Source organism: Dipodomys merriami, unplaced genomic scaffold (assembly GCF_024711535.1).
Source record: "Dipodomys merriami isolate MVZ:Mamm:240054 unplaced genomic scaffold, mDipMer1.0.p SCAF_17, whole genome shotgun sequence".
In the NCBI taxonomy this organism is placed as follows: domain Eukaryota; kingdom Metazoa; phylum Chordata; class Mammalia; order Rodentia; family Heteromyidae; genus Dipodomys; species Dipodomys merriami.
The window spans coordinates 28554452-28571324 of record NW_027203048.1 but is presented as its reverse complement, the minus strand read 5'-3'; the positions used below and the strand labels follow the sequence as shown (position 1 = coordinate 28571324).

Genomic DNA, 16873 nt, shown 5'->3' with positions numbered 1-16873 from the left:
GCAACGAATACTACCTTAAATAGCACTTCCAGAAGGGAAGTGGTTCCCAGAAGGGAACGAGTGGTCCAAAAGTTAGAAGAAGAGAATCCTCACCAAGAACAGTTGCTTCCTCAGTGTGCATTCTAACACCAGGAGGTGGTGGGGATGCTGATCCACAGGGGAAGCATTGTTGATCAGGGCTGACGAAGTACGAACCTGGTCCTGTTTGTGGTACCAGTTTAGCTTAAGTATGACTCCAACAATGCTACATCCAGCAGAATGAACCTCAGTCTAGCACAGGCAAGAGGCAAGTTAAAGGCTCCTGTTTTTCTTCTAAGTAATGATGTCTATAATTAAGCAGGCCTGGACTTCCCTTGGGAGAAATAGCTGGCCTGGCAGCATGTAACTACAGCTGCAGTGTGGGAAATACTACTTTTCGCCTTCAGCAGCCTTCTTCCAATGGAAAATTGACCCCCCCAATAATAGAATTATTCATTTAAAATTATATGTGGTGATGCTTCAGATACTAAATGATTAATTTGCTGAACTCAACACATTATAAAACAGGAACTTCTACATTGTATTTCACTACTTGAATGCATAATTAATTGTGTAATACAGTACTTTTATGAGTGATTATTTAAAAAATGAGCCCAACTTTCTATGAAATAAAGTATTAGGATGATTTCCTAAAAACAATTGGACACATCTAGTGGACGGTGGCTCATACATGTCATCCTAGCTACCGAGATCTGAGGATTGTAGTTTGAAGCTAACCCCTAGGCATGGAGTCCATGAGACTATTTACAATTAACCACCAAAAAGCAGGAACTAGAAGTGTGGCTCAGTTGGTAGAGTTCTTGCCTTGAGTAAAAAGTTTTAGAGACAATGCCCACGCCCTGAGCAGCACAAAGAAAGAACGAAATGAACAAAGAAACACTTTAATATGTGTATGTGTATCTTTATAGATGGAGAGAGATACTCAAAGCAGGGAATGCACAAGCCAATGCCACAATTCAACCAAGGACTTTTTCAAGCATTTAAAACCATGTAAAAATTATCAAAGCACTATATTGGCTTAAATGTTATGCAAACATTCTATTATGTAAATACTCTAAGTACTTTGTCCTATAGAACACACTAGGCAACTGATTTCCATGTTAATGTAAGCTTTTGTGTTCAAAAATGCTTTTAGAAATTAGGAATATAGTTTTTCATCTTATTTATCAGTATTAACCTGTTAATGGAAGATATGAGGAAAATGACCAAATCAATGAAATAATTTTAACCAATATCAATATTAAAGCCTTTAAATTTTTCCTACACAGGACACTAGAAAGTTATTTTTTTTACTAAGCTCCTAAGAGCTCAAAATAAGCAAAGACCACTTATGAAGATATAATGAATCTATTTTTGGATAAATCCATATCTATCTATTTCTATGTGTCTGGTAGATAGATATACCCAAATACATATCCCCAAAACCTCTTTTCCCACAGTTGTTAAGAATTACATAAGAACTTTTGAGTTTTCATGTGATATCTAATTGAGCAAATTTATAACCCATGCTCAATATCTGCTAAGTGTTTTTTTTTAAATGTCTAGACCATTGATTTGACTCTTCTTCTGTTTTCTTCAACCTTTATTTAAAGTGAAATGGTACACTTAAAGTAACAATTCACTTCATATATCCTGTTTATATGATTGGATTCAAGAAAACTTTCTTTTTCCCTTTTGGGCTTCATGTATTGTTTAGTCTGCTGTATAGTACTTTAATTTCCTTCATGAAAGTAGAGATGTAAGTAAAATTTCAGGAATGTTTTCTGGATAAGTTTTCATCTAAAAATGCAATTTTATATTGTTCCTTTTTTCAGAGTTTCTTTTAACTCTTGAATAGGTGTCTGTCTACAATTGTGTAGAAGGAAATACCTTGGTAATATTGCTTTGATAAGTAATGAAAGTAGGCTAGAAAAATATGAACTGAAAAACAGCAAAAAGAATTTGGGCTCAGGAACACTGGCAGTGGTAATCTGGCCCACAGGGGACCCAACAATTCAAATGAGTGTTGAGCTAGGTCTAAGGAAATAGAAAACTTGCATTCACTTATACTTTAATATAAATGTGACAATGGAAGTAGTTGGAAACTCTCTATCCTGAAAGATGCTTGCCAATAACTTACACAACTACGGGTCCCATATTGCTTAAAGTCTCACTTTTTCTGGTCAGAAATCAGAAGTAAAATGATCTTAGAAGTTTATTTGTTAAGTTATATAGTTTGTACACCTAATTATAGTTTTTTTTCTCAAAAAATTCACCTGCAAGTCTCTCAAGTCCTGGGTTAGAAATAAAACAAATAGACTACTCCTTTGTTCACTCCTACTTAAGGATAATAAACGAAAAACAGGGAAAAAATTAAATCCCACCTTAAAACAAAAACATATGTATTGCCAGGTGCTGATGGTTCACACCTGTAATCCTAGCTACTCAGAAGGCTGAGATCTGAGGATGGTGGTTCAAAGCCAGCCCGGGCAGGAACATCTGTGAGAATCTTATCTCTAATAAAACACTCAGAAAACTGGAAGTGGCACTGTGGCTCAAGTGGTAGAGCTCTAGACATGAGCTGAAGAACTCGGGGCAGTGCCTAGGCCCAGAGTTCAAGCCCCATGACTGACAAAAACAAATAAAAATAAAATTATTTATGTACACGCCTGAAAAAAACCTCTTGTGAAAGAAGGAAAAAATAATTGAAAGTGTCTGAAGTCGTCATTTACCTTGTATATGGGGCAGTAACTGTTACAGCCCCTGGCCAGCAGCTGCCTTCCCTGGCTGCTGCTGGTGTGTTTGCAAGCCACTCTGGGCAGGCTCTCCACTCATATGCTTACATTCCCCCTGAGCCAGCTGCCCTTGTCCTCATTTACACAGTGGACTGCCCTGGTTTCATGTTTCCTTGAATGTGGTCAAGGTCCAGTTACAGTTGCTACCTGTGTCTGCACCTGTTCAATGCCCATTCACTACTGTGCCCTCCTCCAACAGAGGCCATGGACCTGCCTTGTGGCTCACTGCAGCACATTTGAATGATAGCTCTCAGACCTCAGTCGCTTCTATCCTCTGCCATTGTTCTTCTGAGAAACAAAGCTTTGGGTGAAAGAGATTTTGGCATTGTATAAATTCTTTCTGGTGAGGACTGAAAACGAGAGGGTTAAAGTTTTATTTTCAGTTCAAGACAAAAATAGAGAAAATAAAAGCCAAAGCAACATCCAAAGTGCTCACAATTTAAACAGCATGTTTGTGGATAGTTACGTTCTCTGTTTCTTTGAGCCTCATGTTGGACTCCTCTGGAGATTTTCCTGTTTATCCCTCCCTCTTACTGGTTAAACAATTGTTCTACATCCTGAGCCACTCCTGACCCGTTTTTGCTTTGGTTTATTTTCAAGTAAACTCTATTCTTATCTAGTCCATCCTTTGACCATGATTCTCCTGCCTCTGCCTCATACATAAGTTAGAATTACAACATTAGGACCTTCTCATTCATATTTCTAAAGCATCTTGTTGAGAAGCCATAGCATACTAGGAGATGAAATGTTTACTCCTGGGCAGTGTTTACCTCTGCTCTCAGTACAGGAAGACAGAAAATTTGGCAGCACAGATAAAGGATTGAACCTAAGTACCAGTCTAAAATAGCCAGGCACCAAAAATATGAATCAAACTCACTGTTAGTCACTGTACAAGGAATTCTATAATAGGGATGCACATGTGTACCCTTAGTGATATTATTAGACATTTATCCTCAGTAGAAGCAAAAATTAGCTTTAGTTTTTGAAAGCTGCAAATACAGCGGTATGCCCAATGAAGAGTTAGAAACATATGGATCCTTTCAAAAATTATAGTTAATCGGTTGTTTTACTCTCTTAATTAAGTCACCATCATTTCAAATTACTCTAATCACCAGATTCTTTCCCATCAAAAGAAAACAGTTTGTAGTAAACCATTACAAGGTTACAGAGGCTGAGTAGAGAAAACATAGAATTAGCAAATAACAGTTTATTTTGGCATGAAATATGAACCAAAAAGGAAGTAAAGAAAATTGATTTTTTTTTGGTGAAGCACTGTGTTTTGGTGAATGTGTATTCTATAAATTAAAAGGAGAGCTCATAGTCTAGTGCAGTGGGCTGGCAAATGAGTTTAATACACTATAACAAATGCTGTCAGAAAGGTGAGTGACTGGTGCTATCAGAGCTAAAGATGAAGGGATTAATTGTGTTTTCAATGATTTGAATTCCCTCAGTTCTACTGATGTTATCCTGTGTTAGGCTCTAACTGTGGTTCATCAGGCATGTGGTGATAGTTTCTTTCTTATCATGGACATTGTCCCTACTTCCCATCAATCCCTTCCCTATCATTAGGATGATGTTTTAAAAATTGTATTTCTCCTTTAGTAAAAGAGGAAAGCACACATTTCCTTTTTAAACTGTGTGTATGTGTGTGTGTGTGTTTACATGCTTGCGTGTGTGCACACGTGAGTGTGTGCAGGCCAGTGCCATTCCTAGGGCTTGAACTCTCAAGATTGGGCACCGTTCCTGAGCTTCTTTGGCTCAAGGCTGGCATTGTACCACTTGATCCACAGCTCCACTTCCAGCTTTATCTGTGATTAATTAGAGATAAGTGTCTCACAGACTTTCTTGCCTGGCCTGGCAAGGAACAGTGATTCTGAGATCTCAGCCTCCTTTGTGGCTAAGATTATAGGCATGAGCCTCTGCCACCCAGCCATTTTTAAACTTTTAATTAGCATTTATTAATTATATTAAGAAGTTTAATTTTGAAAATTCTATACATATACATGATATACTTGGGTCATCTTTACCCTCTGCCATCATGCTTTCTTAAAATGGCATGTAAGCACTTTTATAAGTTGTTTTTCTAATTGGCCCTGTTTCATTTCTTACCATTTTCTCCAATAAAAATTATATATTATGAACAACATTTACATGTTGTTTACATGCTTATATTTGCATTTATATGTTTACATCTACATGTCCTGGGTCCCTTTCTGGTTCTGTTCTGAGTGGACTTTGTGCTTTTTTGTTGAGTCTTTATTTAGACCCTTCTATAAGGTCTTTGTGTTATCAATGATACCATGCTCCTTCTGACCCCTGGCTCCCATGCACAGCCAATGCTGGTGTGGTAGAGACCCCGTTTACCCATTCAATACATTTTATCATAGTTGCTATCATCCTACCCACTTCTTCACTTGATTCAAAGTCATGAGATAAGAGATAACAGAGCCTGGCTCCCTAGTAGTTCAGTTAGTAAATGGAATTAACTTCAGATATCAAGGAAAAACAGTATTAATGATAAAAGTCAAACATATCAACTAATCAGCTATCAATAAAGAAGTTCAAATTGCCCATAGATATTTATAAAGAAGTTTGAGCTCAATAAATATACATTAAATAAGGACTTATTTCTTGCCTCGCTGACAAAGAAGGTAAAGACATCATCATATCTAATTTTGGTGATAAATATAGCAACACAAGCACTGGGGTTCATTCTCATATTTGTGAAAAATGTAAATTACTACTATGTACTCTTTTGAGTAGTAATTGAACATAGCTATGAAATTTTAAGAAGGTATATACTTTAAGACAGTAATTAAGTAGACATTAAAAAGAATTACTTAATTAAGAAGTAATTATCTTCCTAGAAATTTTTTTTCACCCAGAATTATCTAAGCAAGTTTCACAAATATGTTTACTCTTGTGCTCTTTGCATATTGCAGTTCATTAAATAGATCATGGTTGATCCATGAACAATGCCTCACTACATAGAGTAGAAGGGATATACATATAGAAATGGATTTGTTTTAATAAAAACATATTTGCTTTAATAAAAACGTAATCCACACATGTACATGCAAACACAGAACTGTTTATATATTTATACAAAAAAGGTATATAATGTGTAAAGAACAGGCATTTCTCTCTTCAATGAGCAAAGTAAAGAACAAATCTATTAAATGGCTGCAACAATTTTTCTTTACAAGTGCAGGACAGTACTAACAAAGGAAGTTAGTAAGTCTCCATCTTGTGGGATTTTCTATGAAAATTTGAAATGTCAAACCAATAGTCCATTTCACAAGATGATACACATTATAATTATATGATTTTCCAAGGATTTGTATTATCATGGTACATTAAATATTCTGTTTAGAAATAGCAGAATGTTCATGTTATCAGAACAGAAAATATGGCATGAACCTTGCAAGATATATTCTGAAAGAATACTATGAAATAGAGACAAATATGGAGTTTTTAAAAAAAATTCCTGTGTAATTGTTGTTAACCTTTTTAAAATTTGAACACAGGGAATGATAGCTGTAGCTTATTGGTAGAGAACCTAACTATGCTGCACAAGACCCTGGATTCAATCCCTAGTACTACAAAAATATAAAATAAAATTAACTTGACATATTTGCCATATTGAATAATCATGCTCTTGGTAATTAATGAAGGGATACAAATGAGAATCAGGATCTAGAACCAATGGCAATGCTTTCATACAGCCGAGTGAGTTGTGCTAATGCTCCATATATACATCTCTCTCTGCCATCACCCATCTTTTCCCAAATCAAAAGAATATTTGAATGCGTCAGTGCTCTGTCTCAAATTGGTTTCATAGTAAAATATATTATGCTTACAATGTTTCCTTTCCCTAATGAAAATTCTAGAAACATCTGAGAAGTTCCAAGTGACTGACAGACTTTTCTGCTTTACTTCGTATATGTGTATGCTATCAATAATTACTTAGTTGACTTTAATTTGCTTAAGTTTGTACAGGCATAATGGAAACTGACAATGCAATTTTCCATTGAAAATTGCAAATGGATGACTAAGCTGAATAATTCACCTCCTTCCCTTTCATTTTGCAAAAGCATTTTAGACTACAGTAGCTTTCCTATACTATGAATAACTCTTCTGTATTTATTCACCAATGTGTATAAATGGATTTGCATGCTAATTTTGGATTTGTTATAGATGCATTTTTGTATAATTTGTTATATATGCATTGTATAATATTTTTCTTATATAACCCCAAATGATTCTTTTACCTCTTCCTCAAAAATGTAGATGGTATGAGCCAATCACACATGAAATCCAGGCATGTAGAAATGTAATTTTTATAAAAATTGCAAAAGATGGAGTGTGCAAGATTAAGTCTTGCTATTTGTCATAACTTCTAACTGAGATCTAGTTCTCTTAGGTCAGCTCTTTGAAATTTCTCAAGTCAATATTGGAATTAAGTGACAGAAATTTATTCAGTGAGGCAATGTTACTCATAATACAGAAACCAAAGTTATTCCCTAGAATAATTCAATTGTATGTCCTAGATTTTATCTTCTACCAGTTATCTATGCCTTAACGGTTCTTGTATCACTTATTATGTAGCTTAGATTTTTCTACATTTTTAAAATAAAATGGTGAACCCTATAATAAAAGATTCAACAAAATGTTTCATGAGTATAAACATAAGGAGTTAAAATATTTTAATATGAAAAATCATTTTGATAACGTTTTTGTATCTATTGAATATCTTTTGTAGACAATTGCAATTATATACTATGAGAAGGGAAAATAATGAAATGTTTTTAATGTCCTGCAAGAAGGGGAAAAGATTGACGTTGCTGTATATCTGGTTCATTCTGGGCTTATTGTTTTTCTTTTTGATTATTTATCACAATCAAAAACCAGATTTATTTTATTAACTTTGTTATTTACATATTAAAATTAAGGCTCTGAGGCTCCAGGAATCAAGGAGAAATTTGGAATAAAAATTTTATTTTCCTCTGCATTCCTTTCTTTCTTGATTCTACTGTCACCTTTGAGAATAATTTAGATTTTGTGGAGCTGTGTGTAAACAAGATTGGAGAGAATTCCTTCTTCTAGAGTATTTGAATTTCTGTGAAACACTCTTCTTCTTTCTTTTTTTTTTTGACTTGCAGATATCTTTTGATAGCTGATCTTTTTTGTATGTATAATTGAATTTCCCAATGGAATGATATATTTCTAGCCCATATTCTAAATATGGTATATTAATACTTTATTGTAAGTTATATTAATACTTTATTTTAAGTTTATATGCAGATCTAAGCATACAGAGAAGGTGCTTTGTTTTCCACTATTATTTTCCTCATCTGTTTAGTAACTTCTGATTTAGGAATATTCCTTAATTGACTATTTCTTCTCTCATATAACTATATTATTTTGTGGTTTCCATTTTATACAAAGGCTTATTTTCATCATGAAACATTCAGACAGTATAGCTTCTAAAATGTCAACCATTGAAAAAGAAATATGACAGAAAATTCTTTTATATCCTCTGCAGACCATTGTTTACAGATTTATCCATATGTTGGCTAAATATCGTCTGTGACAGTGTTTTATCTCAGAATTTACTCAACTAAGTAATGGAGAAAAATGCATCTCATGAAAATATTTACTAGCCAATATTATTCTTTTCTTCTTTAAAAATATTATTAATTCAGAAAAAACAAATATGCCTCATTAAAATGAAAGAAAACTTATTATAAAACACAAGAAGAGAACTCAGTAAAAATGCATAGTACTTATCTAGTTATTATTAAGTTTTTTAAAACTTTAAACATTTTTAAGTAGCTTTTTTTTATTTTATCACTGGAGCCTACCTCCATTAGTGACTCACCCTCATAAAAAAGGATGTATGGCCAGGTGCCAGTGGTTCACGCCTGTAATCTTAGGTACTCAGGAGGCTGAGATCAGAGGATCATGGTTCAAAGCCAGCACAAGCAGGAAAGTCCATGAGACTCTTATCTCTAATTAACCACCATAAAACTGGAAGTGGCACTGTGGCTCAAGTGGTAGAGCACTTACCTTGAGCTGAAGATCTGAGGGACAGTACCTGGGACCAGAGTTCAAGCCCCACAACTGACAAAAATAAAAATAATTTTTAAAAAAGAATATATATACCTGATTTCTATAGTGCATCACCAAATTTTGGTAAAGAACAAACTCAGAAATTATAGTGGAGAACAAATATTTTATTCAAGGATTTCAAAATTCCCAGTTATTTATTCATTTCTTATTTATTATTTTTGTAGGTCCTGAGGCTTGAACTCAGGGCCTACATGCTGTGCCTGAGCTCCTTTGCTCAAGCCTAGTGTTCTACCACTTTAAGCCAAAGCACCATTTCTAATTTTCTGGTAGTTAATTGGGGATAAGAATCTCACAGACTTTCCTGCGTGGGCTAGCCTCGAACTGAGATCTTCAAATCTCAGCCTTTTGGGTATCTAAGATTACAGGTGTGAGCCATCAGCTCCTGGCTTCAAAATTACCAATTATATATTGCAGAATTTTATTCAGAAATGATTTTTTTCTCTGATTACCATCTCTGCATTCTGGTTTACAGAAAATTATAATTTCTATTGACTTTATAATAATGATGTGAAAAAGTAGAATTCTAAAATGAAAAGAAACAAGAGCTATATAGCTCAGTAGAGCAGCTAAAATAGTAATTGATTCTCTAGAGAGAAAATTCTATACATTCATGAAATCTTATGTAATATATAAATGCATTAAGCTTAGGCACCAGAAATATATCTGTGATCAGATAGGCAGTGCATTGCCAATTGAAACGTTTAATTATGCAAGTGAATATTGACATTGAGAAGGTTCTCTATGTGATAATAGGGTTATTCAATTTAGACTTAAAACTCAGACGAGTCTTCCCAGAGTGTAGGAGAATTAAGGTGAGAATTGAATATAAATTGAGCTAGCTAAGGGAACAACACAAGAAAAGCATGCCATAAGTGACCTTTTTTGAAGAACTGAGTTTAGTGGTTTTGGTGCACAAGAGGAAAGACAGTAAAATGTGTTAAAATGTTCACTGGAACCACAAGCTTTTAAATCCTTATTTGTAAGCTATGTTAGGGGAGTTGGAATTTACTGCTCAAGCAGGGAGCAGAGTTAGAAGAATAGGGCACAAGAAAGGACTTTCAGACCTCCATAGGTGCAGTATCTCTGGATGGAAAGCTATTGCAACTAAGTAGCCGTGGACCAACTGAGACAAAGACAAAGGTTTTACAAGAAGTGTTTTTAATCAAAAATAGATGATAAACTAAGAATTATTAGCATGTATCATATCTATAAATTAAACAAAAAATACAGCCATCATTCCAGAAATTCAGCAAAAAATATATCACAATAAAATTTTTGTCAACAGCTAGAATTTTAGCCAGACATGAATATTGTAGTGACTTCTAACATGTCTTTTCTGGGTCAAAATTCATTTATTAAGTTTCAGTATATTCTAAAATTGATTTCCCTTTATACTTTCCTCCTTTTATCGGTCTAGTTTCATGCTTCTTAACATACTTTCCATTTGTTCCAAATGATTACATGGAAGGAAAATGTAGATCTGATGGCCATTTACATTCCTGACTTTAAAGTAATAGTCCACATCAAAATTTTGTACAGTTTAATAGGTAAAATTAAGCATAATGAACTAAAAGTAATGGAAACAACAACAACAAAGAAATAAACTTAACCAGTAAAGGAAAATTTACAGCTTAATTTTGTAACCCTTTTAAAATAACGTTTTAGTTACTAATTTTTTCTTTTGTGAAATGTAATAGTCTAAATCGTCATAAGTTAAAATAATTCCTATCTTGCTATGTAATAATATCAGCTATGTTGATGAATTGTCTAAACAAAATGCTGACATAGAGAAAAACAAGATAATGAGGGGTAACCGGAGATACAAATGACCTTTATTGAAAGCAAATATTTGTCTCTGTTAGGCTCTGTATATTTCTTTTGTTTTCTTAGCTAGAATCGGTTTATTCATATTCTTGTCACCTATGTAAGGCTTTGTTCATGGCAGGTACAGGTGCAGGTTGTTTTCTGGGAGCTTTTCCTGGGAAGGTCAGCTGTCCCCTAAACCCACCTTCTTGGTTCCATCTCCAAGGATGGAACTACAGGACTGTTTCTTTACCATTTTCTTTTTTAAAAAAGTAAAAGAAAAAGAAACAAGTGTTGAGGGTCCTTCTAAGATAAAATGAAGGTACCCGAGAGGAAAGGGATTACTAAAATTGGTTTTCAGCAGGTCTGTGAAAAGAAAGCTCTAGAGTGCTACAAAGATGACAGTTAAAATGGCATATAGAGAAGAAAGAACAGCTTCAGCATCTCTGTACAGAAGCTACAGAGTAATGTTATTCCTTTTCTGTAGCCCAAGTCTTGTTTCAGAACAGTTGAAAATAGACTTACTCAATAACTGTTCTTCACGGTTTCACCTACCCTTCCTCCTTTCATCCTTTCTTCTTCCTTTCCACCCTCTGTTTCTCTCTCCCTTCTTTCCATCCCTTTGATAAAAAGATATGAATTACTAGTTACTATCATTTGCAGCATGTTTGGGGAATCTCAAAAGAAAGCATGCCAGTCTTAGTCGACCACTAAATAAAGCAGATTTTAAGGTGAGATATTTTGACCATGTGTAATGTTTCACAAATATAATCTCAGCTACTTCAGAGCCGTTGGGAGGATCACAAGTCAAAGCCAGTCCAGGCCAACATTTAGCACAATCACATGCCATTAAAAAAGACGAGACAGCAGTGGCATGTAGCTATTATCCCAAGTAAACAGGAACCATAGGTAGAGCTTCACGACCCCAAGCCAGCCCCAGGCAAAACATGTGATTCTACCTAAAAAATAACCATAGCAGAAAGGAATAGGAGGCTGTCTTTTACAGTAAAGTGTCTGCCTATCAAATGGAAGACATTGAGTTCAAACTCTATTACTACTTTAAAAAAGTGAATATGAAAAAAGTATGATATCAATTTTTGAAAATAAAATTTAGTAAAAGTACTAATAGCCCCAATAATTAATCACGAATAATTTTCTTCTAATTTGGGAATACTGGACAATTAGAATTATATATAAAAAATGACCTACAACAATGCCCTCCACCTGCATCTTCTACCCTTCAAATTATAACACGTCAAAGAGTAAACACAACTGAGGTAAGCACAGACCTCACATTATTTTACTGATACTCCTCTATATCTCATTAGTTGATAGCGGTAGTTTTGATCAGTAAGTCACAATTACTCCAAAATTTACTGATCCTTTAAGACCCATTACACTTACCTGCTTTGCGCTGTGAGGACTGTATATTATACCTGGTGCTCCTGTAAGTAGAATGTTAATCATTCCTCAATGATAATCATAAATACTAGGACATGCCTTTTTTTTCTCCCTCACATCCCCAACAGTCCTTGATTTCCACTGGGGAAGTCTATTAATGTCTGAATGCAGTATTTCTTTGTCAATCTGGAAGAATTTACCAAAGTTAAAATGCTAAGAATACATAAAGAGAATACATAGAATTTTAGAATGAGAAGAAACCACTAGTTTCTTCTTTTCCATCTCATAAAAATAATTTCATTTTAAGAACAAGAGCATTAGCCCAGAACAATGTCCATCACTGCATTTTTTAGATAGCAAAAGAATAACAAGGTGGACGTCATACTTCACCATCTTGTAGCTGTGATGTAATTCTTTTGGTGACATATCTCTTTTACAGAGTTATTCCCTCCTTCGGACCTGATTTGTCAGCTTACTTCTCATGTGTATAGGAGAGATGTTCAGATTCATAACAAATTTCATTATATGCACTGGAAAATAAATGTGCTTTGCTCATGGAAAGTCACATTAAGAAATTCATTATGTGAGTCTTACTTTGTGTTTTGGAGCACAAAAGCAATGGTATACTTCAGAAAATAAATCAAAATCTCTCACTGAGTATTTTCTAGGAAAGCATATCAATTGATGAAAAGCACTTTTCTAGAAACAGCATTTTAATGGTGTTTCTGATTGTGTCATAAAAGACACAGTTTTAGTTTTTACTGTATTGTGTCAGACAACATTAAGAAATGCCTTTATAGAGAAGGAAAAGTGCTTCTGCTCAGGCACTCTAGGCTCATGACTGAGCTGTCTGTAACACAACAAACAAACAAAAAACATTGAAATGTTTAAGTTTCTCATGATGTGAGAGATGTCATAAGGAAATGAAGACCTAAAGAAGTGGATAAACCTCAGTAGTCTGATGGGGAGTAGTTTCATGAAGAGTGGATAGTCATAGAGAAATATAATAGGATATATGATATGATATGATATGATATGACCTAGTAGTAGCAAATTTGTTCACATGCTTTCTGCAATACTTCAGAAATTAGGAAGATTAGATAATTCCTTTTCTTCAGTCACAGAGCAAAAAATACCTCTCATATCTTGGTCTTTGATCAAGTTCAGGAAATACTTTCTTGATTTTATGAGCTCCTTCAGAGGAGGAGAATGTTGTATAAAGATGAGGTTTTATTTATTTAGTTTGCAGCATGTCCAATTTGCATGTTTGGGGTGGCATGTCCTGAATATCATCAAAAATTATGAAATTTTATTTTTTTCACATAAAGACTAGAAGTAACACTATTACTCATATTTTCAAAACACCGTGGGGAATTTATTTTTTTTATAATGTTTTCTGTGCCTCAGTCTTGGTAAAGTGGAATTCAAATGCTTTGTCTGAATGTATCATTTGAATAAAAGAAAAAGAATATATGCTTAATTGATCTCCCTTTGGGGAGCTCACTAAAACTGACATACAAGATCAAAGCCTAAGTGATTCATTCATTACAATTTTAATAAATGTGTGGATCTGTTTTTTTATTTTAAGTACAGTGTAGTGCAATAATGAAATTAAGTTTGCAGATAAAAGACTTGCAGATGCTCTTTTATCAAATTGCTGTTTTGGAAAGGCACCAAAGAGATGATGTTCTAAGTCTAATTTTTTTTCTTTTGTGCTCTGGCTTGCATTTGAACTCTTGCTCATTAAAGTTCTAGCAACACAATTGCCTTTTCTAGGAAAACAACTTACCCTTTCTTTCCTAGTTAATCTACAAGTGTGCATAAGCAGTTGGAACCATATGGCGGCAGTAAACCTGAATTGAGCTTTAGTCTGTTTACTACACAAAGCATTCATTCAGCCCTGAAGATATGCAAAACCAAAATACAAAACCTATTCACCCACAAAATGAAAAAGGTATTATAATCTTCTTTTTCCCCCCAAAGCCTTCCAGTGTATTTTTTACCATAAGCTCTTCCATCCTTGAAAGTTTCAACCCCAGTGCTCCACTTCCTACCTGTACCCTGTAATTTGTACCTGGTCTCAGAAGGATAAGAATGTAAGCCTGTGTATCATATGGAGGTAAAGATGGAGCAATAAATTAAGTAATGGCAAATAGATGAATCAGTTTCTCAAAATAATGACAGTTTATAGTGTTTAATGACTAGAAATAAACCAAATTGAGTTTATAGGGTCAAAGTACAATATAACCTCAAAGTATATTACTTAGTTTCTTGTAGTTGAGGAGATTGAAAAATAGAAATAAAATTCAAAGCATTTTCTTATTTCCATTTCTTGCCTCATGTTTTTTAATCCTATATCTGGCACCTAGTTCTCAATTGTGAGCCCCATTTCCTGAATCCTTTTATCCCTTTCCAGAAATGTTTGTGTCATCTCTTTTTACCTGGGTGGTTTTGTCTATAAATAGCAATCATGTTAGCAACTTCTGGGAATATAAGGACTAAATAAAATAATATATTCCTTTGAAAAATATCTTAGTCTTTGCCCTGCGTTGAATGCATTTGTAGGTCCTAAGAACAGATCCACGTAAGAAGGCTTTTATAGATGTAGTTAGGCAGGAAGTAAGGTGATAATGAAATAAACCAATAGGAATATTATCTAATGCAGTTGATGTCAGAAAATGGCAAGTGCTCTGGAGAAAATAACATCAAGGTAAGGACATAGAGAATGGATGAGACATTACTATTTTAGATTGGGTGATTGTATTAAGCCTTTTGAGAAGGTGACATTGGAGTCAACACAAGAGAGAAATGTTCATGTCTAAGACCCATGAGCCCATGAAATGCCACAGGCTTCAGGTGGATCTGTTGTAAAATCATCATCTGTGATTTGAATCCCCAATAGTTGAAAACAGTGAACAAAATGGAGGACACAAGGTAGACTGACAGAGTAATTGAGAGCCAGATTTGTAGAATGTGACAGATTCAATATGGACTTCAGAATTCTTTCTAAATCCAACAGAAAATTGTTGGAGCTATTGAGTGAAGGGATGACAAGATTTCTGTTTCTGTTTCTACAAAGACTAGCGATAGGTTCACAAGAGAAGGAAGAAAAGAACCATTGTGTCGGCTAGATCTACATGAGGGACAAAGAGTAGAAGAGGAGGAAAAATAGGATTAATGACTGTTAAAATGCATACTTAGAGGAGTATTTTCTATACATGCATGGAAATAGAAAAATGAAACTTGTAAAAATTGCTCAGTAGAAGAGGGGAAAGGCATAAGAAAAATACATATTTTTAAAGTGGAGTTTACAAGATTTGCTAAAGTTTTGTGTTGCAATTTGGGACAAAAGATAGGAAGTGTGCAAGAAGAGGACTCTTTTCTATCTCGTTCTAACCTAATTGTTTAGCCCCATATAAACACCTTCACTTCCAATGACCCAATGATCTTTCATTCACTCTGATCTGGGAAAACCTAGTGGATATATTTGTCAGCCTACTGTGGAATGTGCATAATCCAAGGTAGAAATTCAGTAAATTCCTTACTTACTGAATACTTATCACTAAAAAAGTGAAAATGATTATAGTGTACCGACAAGGATCGCATAGCAAGGATTAATAGATTGTCTAGATAACTTTGTTTCTGCCTTCCTTTTCCACCTCCTGCATGCTGGGTTATTGAGTCGTACAAGTGGGTAACACCCATGATAGTAGTCTGCACTAATGTGGCTGACATGCTGGAGGTATATTTCACTTTCCTTCACAGAAGAAAGCATACTTTGCTATGTCAATGAAGAGATCGTTGGGAGTTTTTCTTTGCACATTGTTTTTGACAAGGCTCTGAGTATCATTGAAAATTTCAGTTTTAACTTTCTAGAGATCCCTTGAGTGTGTTAGTCATATTTGTGCCTCTATAACAAAATACCTAAGAAAATCAACTTTGAAGGAGGACAGATTTGCTTTTGTTCAGTATTCAGGGGTAGCTTGCTCCGACTGACTTTGGGCCTGGGATGCATCATGTTGACAATTGCTAATTAAAGGTAACTACTTACCTCATGACATCTGGGAAGCAAACAGAGACAAAAAGTGGTTGGTATTCACATGTTCCCTTCAAAGACATTCCTTAATAACCTGACTTCCTTCTCCTTCACTTTTCCTCTTATCGGGTTTACAAACTCCCAAAGAAACGTTAGCTAATTACCATTCCTATAATATATGAGCCCTGGAGAAACACTTACAATACAACATAGCAATATTTCTATATCTACTTGTTGAGTACCCACTATCTACTAAGAACTCTATATCTGTTGTTGGACTAACTACACTTTCTTTTATTAAATTTTATTTTACTGTAAAGATGCTGTATAGACAGGTTACAGCTACATGAGTAAGGTAATGAGTACATTTCTTGTCAGGCATTGTTACCTCCTCCTTTTTTTTTTCTACTATTCATTCCCTGCCCTGCCTTCCCCACTTCTCCCCCCGCTCCCCACTGCCCTGTTGAAGTTGTACAGTTCATTTCCAACATAGTATATTGTTAGTATCATTGTTGCTATGGGTCATCCTGTGTTCTTGTTTCAGCATTTTGTTATTCCCCCTTCCCTTCCACAAATTAGATAAATGTATATACAAGATTCAGGGTACCAAAATCAAATACAGTGACAACAGGGATATACCATGGGAAGAAGAACATACAAAAGAAACAAAAAAACACACATTAAAAAC

General features: G+C 34.6%; 1 protein-coding gene across 45 annotated transcripts in view; it reads left to right on the top strand.

The window, feature by feature from the left end:
* Nrxn1 (neurexin 1) overlaps positions 1-16873 on the top strand; it is a 1041346-nt gene that overhangs the window by 13557 nt on the left and 1010916 nt on the right. The gene's annotated exons all lie outside the window — the stretch shown is intronic.